Raw genomic sequence first — 8,610 nt, forward strand, 5'->3', positions numbered from 1 at the left:
CTGTAGGCTGTCTATGTGTAGGCTGTCTATCTGTAGGCTGTCTATCTGTAGGCTGTCTATGTGTAGGCTGTCTATCTGTAGGCTGTCTATCTGTAGGCTGTCTATGTGTAGGCTGTCTATCTGTAGGCTGTCTATCTGTAGGCTGTCTATCTGTAGGCTGTCTATGTGTAGGCTGTCTATGTGTAGGCTGTCTATGTAATGCGGTCAAGGAGAGGGACCGACTTCGGCGGAGGTCGTGACAACCTACCCCTCTCCTTCTGAAGAATAGCTTACTGTAGCCTACTGACGACGTCACAAGCATGATTCAGAAATTAGGGAGAATGTTTAATTATACTGAACAAAAAATATAAACGCTACATGCAAAAAAATGTCAAAGATTTTGCTGTGTTACAGTTCATATAAGGAAATCACTCAATTTAAATCAATTCATTAGGACCTAATCTATGGATTTCACATGACTGAGCAGGGGCACAGCCACTGGGTAGCCAGACCCAGCCAATGACCCAGCCAATCCCCACAAATTCTCTAAAATCATGTTGCAGACGGCTTATGGTAGAGAAATTAACGTTACATTTTCTGGCAACAGCTTTGGTGGACATACCTACAGTCAGGATGCCAATTTCACCCTCCCTCAAAACTGGAGACATCTGTGTTGTGTGACAAAACTGCACATTTTAGGGTGGCCTTTTCTTCTCCCCAGCACAAGGTGCACCTGCGTAATGAATGATCATTCTGTGTAATCAGCTTCTTGATATGCCACAGCTGGCAGGTGAATGGATTATCTGGTCAAAGGAGAAACGCTCATGAAGAAGGATCAAAACAAATTCATTCACCAAATTTCAGAGATGTTTTATTTCAGCTCAACACTTTAAATGTTACGTTTTATATATATTTTTTTTCCAGTGTAGAAATAAAGATAGAATGAATTGACTTTTTCAATGCTAGTTAAGGATTGCGTTTCACATTGGATTTATTAACTACAAAAAAGGTAAGATATGTTTTTATTTTTTTATTATAGTGCTACTTTGCACATACACGATTGTTAGCTAGCTAGCGTATGCTCTGGTCCGACGTTAAACCAACTCTGGAGTTAAACATATTACATGTCCTCCCTTGTTGTAATTCATTGGGTGTAATTCAGAAATGCCCAGCACTTCAAGGCAAGCTTTCCCCCCATCCTTCTCACTCTTTCAGTTGCACCCCACGCTCTACACTGTGACTGACAGCACATTGTGTGTTTATCTTTCATTACGATTAAACCATGCTGTTAACGTGGGGGAAAAAAATACAATGAGTCGTTTATTAACAACTTTCCTATACAGAGTAAATGGCTTTCCCGCTCCACAGAGAGCCGCTTTATCCACACTGATTGGTGAAATCATTTAATGTTTAATGTAAACACACATATACACATATTTCAGAGGTTTAAAAAGGACCCAAAAGGATATAAACCGGTACTTTTTTATGGGTTTATTACCGGTTCAGAAATGATTTTTTTTCCGGTCGGGAACGGAACACGAAAAATAATGGTTCTGTTCAGCGCTAAACAATTTCTGTTTCTGAAATTAAAGAGTTGACTGAAATAGAGATGGAGATTGCTGATTGCAATATGACAACACTCTCGTGGGAACAGTGACCTCACGGTTGAACTCTTTTCTCAGTTTGTCTTCTCAGTGCTGGATTCATAGTGATATTAATAGATATGACTCCATCTATCTCTGACAGTGTTGTCACGTTATCACAACCCAGGCTGATCTGATCAAGGTTGGGTTGTGTGTGTGTGTGTGTGTGTATGACAGGGTAACGGGCATGGTTTGAAGCAGTGCTGATGACAGGTGTAGTTTAGACACTGTGCGGTGGCCTTCGTTGTTTTTACACATGGAGCGCTGTCTCTGGGACGCCTTTCATTAAATCAAATCAAATGTATTTATAAAGCCCTTCGTACATCAGCTGATATCTCAAAGTGCTGTACAGAAACCCAGCCTAAAACCCCAAAACAGCAAGCAATGCAGGTGTAGAAGCACGGTGGATAGGAAAAACTCCCTAGAAAGGCAGGAACCTAGGAAGAAACCTAGAGAGGAACCAGGAGAGTCAGATCCCCAGATTAGAGAGTCAGTATGTCTCACTCACTCACTCACTCACTCATTTTCCACAGCAGAGATGATGAGTACTGCTGAAGTATTTCTTATGCTCATCTGGCTCTCTCATGTTCTGTGAGAGAATGTAGGCTTCATAACACACGGCTAGCACAAGGCTAGCACAAGGCTAGCACAAGGCTAGCACAAGGCTACTTCTCTCATGTTCTGTGAGAGAATGTAGGCTTCATAGCACAAGGCTAGCACAAGGCTAGCACAAGGCTACTTCTCGCTTGTTATAAAGTGAATAGCGGATGTCCATAAAGATGGAGGCACCCATGCGCTTACCATATTGTACATTGCTCTCCATGACTATTTTGCATGGTCGTTAGCCAGTATACATTATCCCAATTTCATCTTTATACACGTTTGCCATTAGAACAGAACTTGGCCGGTGTCTTTCATTTTTAGGGTCATAGTCCTGATATGGGTTGTGATGATAGAGCTTAATATGAAATGTTTGCTGCTCTGAGGCAGTGGGGCGGAATTTACACTGTGTCAACATGTATGACATTATACCAGTTATCTGGCTGTCTGCTCAGGGATCCATATTAAACCCCAGGAAGAGTAGCTGCTGCTTTGGCAGGAACTAATGGGGATCCATAATAAACCCCAGGAAGAGTAGCTGCTGCCTTGACAGGAACTAATGGGGATCCATAATAAACCCCAGGAAGAGTAGCTGCTGCCTTGGCAGGAACTAATGGGGATCCATAATAAACCCCAGGAAGAGTAGCTGCTGCCTTGGCAGGAACTAATGGGGATCCATAATAAGCCCCAGGAAGAGTAGCTGCTGCCTTGGCAGGAACTAATGGGGATCCATAATAAACCCCAGGAAGAGTAGCTGCTGCCTTGGCAGGAACTAATGGGGATCCATAATAAACCCCAGGAAGAGTAGCTGCTGCCTATCAGGATCTAATGGGGATCCATAATAAACCCCAGGAAGAGTAGCTGCTGCCTTGGCAGGAACTAATGGGGATCCATAATAAACCCCAGGAAGAGTAGCTGCTGCCTTGGCAGGAACTAATGGGGATCCATAATAAACCCCAGGAAGAGTAGCTGCCCTATCTATCTATATAGACCAATGCAGCCCTATCTATATAGACCAATTCAGCCCTATCTATATAGACCAATTCAGCCCTATCTATATAGACCAATTCAGCACTATCCATATAGACCAATTCAGCCCTATCTATATAGACCAATTCAGCCCTATCTATATAGACCAATTCAGCCCTATCTATATAGACCAATTCAGCCCTATCTATATAGACCAATTCAGCACTATCCATATAGACCAATTCAGCCCTATCTATATAGACCAATTCAGCCCTATCTATATAGACCAATTCAGCCCTATCTATATATGCAATTTTTTTTTTCAAATTAACCCTATTTAATCTATAAAAAACATTTGTCACAAAAAATAGATGATTTGCAGTATGGATCATATGAGATGGAAGTTTTCATCACTAAATAAATCAATAGGGGAATTTCAGTGTGCCACTGTGTTAAAAAAAGGTTGGGAACCACTGCTGTCCACACCCTACCATACCTTACCCTAACCCAGCCATGGTCCCCCAGGTAAGAACGTCAACAGATCCGTAACAGAAGTCATTATATGACCGGCTCGATTCGGTCTTACAGTATGTAGCAAAATGTGAAATGGTGTTTTTTTTTTACATTGAATAAAAGTAGAGACTCAGAGCTACAACATGGTAGATCATACACTGTAGTTGAGGTACAATGGGAAACGTATTCTGCTTTGAAAGTTGATAAACTTGTATCCTCACTTTTGAGAAAATGGCTTTTGAATGATTTGGTACCTACTGGAGAGCTCCTCTTTGTCTCCACCCAGTCATCATCGTTCACACCCTCTTAAGTTTTAGCCCCACCCATCTTGTCAAGGGTTCACATGTGAAGTACTGAACAACCAAAGATTTCAAGACTCAGACAGGTTTATACTACGCGCGTGTCGTGAATTTAATCTGGAGTGCCAGAATGAGCTCTGGGCATTCATAAACTCAGATCGTTGTCAGATTGTCCCTTCATAAATTCAGAGCGTTTCGTTCTCGGAGCGTTCAGAGTGCACACTGGACGTTCTTGCCGAGGCGTAGGGTTAACAATAGCAGTCAAGTACCCAAGCCTACGTTGGCTAGCTTGCAAGCTACTTCCAGACACAAATGAGAGATCACCTGGTTAGGCTGTTTTCATGTTATCCAGAGTGTTGGTGACTGAAACTGTGCTGCTGGCAACAATTTAATTACTTTTTTTTTTACCGACACCGGCTATGTTGAGCGTTCGTAATTTTGGGAGTTTTTTTTCTGTGCTCTGGCACACTCAGATGAGAGTACTCTGAAAGTAGAGAGGCGATTTACCAGCTCCATCCATGAACAGTTGTCGCAGTGAAATCATGAATGGTTACTTGGTTACTTTCAATCTTCTTACCTATCATACTCTAATTCCACAGGAACAAAAAAAATAAGCTTTTTGCAGGTCTGCTAGGTGATGTCGTTCAAAAAAGCTGCTTTAGAAAGGATTACTACAAATACTGACCAGCTCATCTTATAGACAGAAGCGTGCTACATGGCAGACCAATCTCAACTCATCTCTCTGTAATTTTATTCGTATTTACAGATGGCATACAAGTTTGATATTAAGGCACATGAAAGTTCACATGTTCCGGAAGGCATTCATTATCTCAGCCAATCAGGATTACCTAGACATACTGACCAGCTCAAATTAGACAGTTAGCGTCCTATATGTCAGACCAATCCCAAACCATCTCTCAGCATGTCCAACCCACTCATTATCTCAGCCAATCATGTCTAGCGGGAAGGTTGCTGGCTTTTTATCTTTGGCTCAACCAACTAGGGTCGTAATTTAAAATGTTATTTGTATTTACAGATGGAATACAAGTTTGTTATTAAGATGAAAGTTCACATGTTCCGGAAGACATTTCTGCCCATGAAGATCAAATAAAAAAGTTTACTTTCAAATGTCTCTCCTGTGAAGTAGTGACGCGCAACATACGCCTAGTTTCCTGAATTTAGTTTTATTCATTCAATGTCAACAGATCCATACCAGAAGTCCATATATGGTAGTATTTATTGTAATTTATTGTAATACACTCAGCCTGTTTCCACATGCTCTAGGTCTGTGGTCCTTTTCGGTCATAGTAGCTGTTTGTCTAGGAAGAAATTCCATGATTCTGAGAGTCTCAATTGTTCACTTTAACATGTTTTGGCCAAACAAAAAGCAAAGATTGCAAACTCTTTGCACAAGCATGACATTTAACCGTTTCCACTGAAACAAACGTGACAAAAACACATTGACTTGAAGAACAGTGCAGATGCAACGTTTGGTAACAGAATGACTGCACCAACGACACCAACGGCACCAACGGCACCAACCGCACCAACGACACCAACGGCACTAACGGCACCAACCGCACCAACGACACCAACGGCACCAACGACACCAACGGCACCAACCGCACCAACGACACCAACGGCACTAACGGCACCAACCGCACCAACGACACCAACGGCACCAACGACACCAACGGCACCAACCGCACCAACGACACCAACGGCACTAACGGCACCAACCGCACCAACGGCACCAACCGCACCAACGCACCAACGGCACCAACGGCACCAACCAACGGCACCAACCGCACCAACGACACCAACGGCACTAACGGCACGGCACCAACCGCACCAACGGCACCAACGGCACCAACCGCACCAACAACGGCATCAACCGCACCAACGGTCATGGTACTATGGGGGTTGACAATACATCCTTCTTCATCTCTCTCTACCCTCATATTTCACTTGATTTACAGTATCTTGTTTTTATGTATCACCAAATAGATATACATTGAGTATACAAAACAATAAGAACACCTTATCTTTCCATGACATAGACTGACCAGGTAAATCCAGGTGAAATCTATGATCCCTTACTGATGTCACTTGTTAAATCCACTTGTTAAATCCAATTCTATCAGTGTACATGAAGGGGAGGAGTCAGGTTCCAAAATTATGTTTAAGCCTTGAGACAATTGAGACATGGATTGTGTATGTGTGCCATGCAGAGGGTGAATTGGCAAGACAAAATATTCAAGTACCTTTGAATGGGGTGTGGTAGTAGAACTGCGACGCTACAGGGTTTTTCACATTCAACAGTTTCCTGTGTGTATCAAGAACAGTCCACCACCCAAAGGACATCCAGCCAACTTGACGCCAGTGTGGGAAGCATTGGAGTCAACATGGGCCAGTATCCCTGTGGAACGCTTTTCAACACCCTGTAGAGTCCATGTCCCCGACGAATTGAGGCTGTTCTGAGAGTAAAACAAAAAAAAAAGTGTGTGTGGGGGGGGGTGCAACTCAATATTAGGAATGTGTTCTAAATGTTTTTTTACTTTAGGAATATTCAGCCTGCTCCATACAACAACAAGTAGTGAATCGTCCTGCGTAGGACCAATATAAATTCACCTTTAGAGAGACATGCTGTTACTGGTTAGTTCCACCCGTCCCCAGGATGTCCTGATTTACTAGGATCAGAGTTGTTCCTCTGTTTCTGTTGTTGTGGGTTCGAGAGCCGAAACATTCCTCAGATATCAGGTGACCCCCCCCCTCTTTGATTCTCTCTGAGTTGTGGGGGTCCAGGGGAGGAGGGTAGCACTCCTTTGTCTGGGCGCTTCAGACCTGAATGACTCCTGTTCATGGGTCTGCGTCCCAAATGGCACCCTATTCACTAAACAGTGCACTATTTATGACCAGAGCTCTCTACAGGGCGCAGGCAGTGATTCATATCCCGATCGTGGCCTCTGCGGCGTCAAGCTCACTTTTATACGTGGACACAGGCTGTCAGATATAGTTCTATAACAAAGATGGATTCCTCTGATTCCTTTCTTCTCTTTCTCCAGGGGTCAGGGGGCTCACATCTGTCCCTGTGCTCCCTTCTCCTTCATCCCCTCTCCGTCCTCCTCCTCCTCCTCCTCCTTTCTGTCAGTCCTTCACCTCAACCTCTCCTGCCACCCTCTCCAACACCCTCCACTAGGCTAACCTCCCTCCCCCTCCTCCCAACTCCATCCTTTCTCCACCTCCAACATTCCATTTAAAAATATTTACATATATTTGACCTTTATTTAACTAGGCAAGTCAGTTAAGAACAAATTCTTATTTTCAATGACGGCCTAGGAACAGTGGGTTAACTGCCTGTTCAGGGGCAGAACAACAGATGTTTACCTTGTCAGCTCAGGGATTCGACCTTGCAACCTTTCGGTTACAAGTCCAATGTGCATAATGTCATAGAGCTCTGTTGAGTACTCCACTAGGCTACCTGCAGCCATTATCCTCCTCACCCTCATTCTCCACCTTCCAACCCTTCTCTCATCCCACCTGCCATTCCTCCTCCACCCTCTACCGCCGCCCTCCCATCCTCCCTCCAGGGTTTCAGGAAGCCTTGTCTCACTAGGTGACAGGAGTGTGACACAGAACCCAGGCAGAATGTCCAACCAACACTCTCTTAGAGCTGTCTCAGTGTTCCGGAACGCTCCCTTAACATTCCAGAGGGAAGTGGGACAGAACACTCCTGTGTGTGAAACATCCATTTCCTGGTTTCCTTTATATTTTTCCACCTCTTTTGTTTTCTGTCTATTTTGTCCTCTTCCTGTTCCACTGCTTTCTGTTTGTGTGTTCATTCCACATTAACCTGGGTGTTGTTGTTTTGGTGTGGGTTCTCCACATACCTGCTGCCTCCACTCTACCCCTTCCTCCCCTGATCTCAGAGGTCTTAATGAGGTCTCTACCTTCCCCCCTGATTCTAGAGGTCTTAATGAGGTCTCTACCTCCCCCTGATTCTAGAGGTCTTAATGAGGTCTCTACCTTCCCCCCTGATCTCAGAGGACTTTATGAGGTCTCTACCGTCCTCCCTGATCTCAGAAGTCTTTATGGGGTCTCTACCTTCCTCCCCTGACTCTAGAAGTCTTTATGAGGTCTCTACCGTCCCCCCTGATCTCAGAGGTCTTTATGAGGTCTCTACCGTCCCCCCTGATCTCAGAGGTCTTTATGAGGTCTCTACCGTCCCCCCTGATTCTAGAGGTCTTCTACCTTCCCTCTATATCTGTCCCTCTCAGTACACAGTCCTTAGCCCCATACCCTCTCTCTCCCCCATACACCCTCTCTCTCTTTCACTCCCTCTATCCCTCTCTCCATCCCTCTCCTCCTCCCTTTAACCCTCTCTCTCCTTTCATCCCTCTATCCTTCCTCTATCCCTCCTCTATCCTTCCTCTATCCCTTCTCTATCCTTCCTCTATCCCTTCTCTATCCTTCCTCTATCCCTCCATAAGCCATATGTTCTAGAGCAAAGTCTGGTGACTTGACAGAGATCCTCTACCCCGTGCTCCAGGTAAGCTGCCTGGTTATAACTGGTCTTAAACTGGCTTCAAGCAGAGATTATGATGTCA

This window comes from Oncorhynchus tshawytscha, linkage group LG26 (assembly GCF_018296145.1).
Source record: "Oncorhynchus tshawytscha isolate Ot180627B linkage group LG26, Otsh_v2.0, whole genome shotgun sequence".
Taxonomy (NCBI): domain Eukaryota; kingdom Metazoa; phylum Chordata; class Actinopteri; order Salmoniformes; family Salmonidae; genus Oncorhynchus; species Oncorhynchus tshawytscha.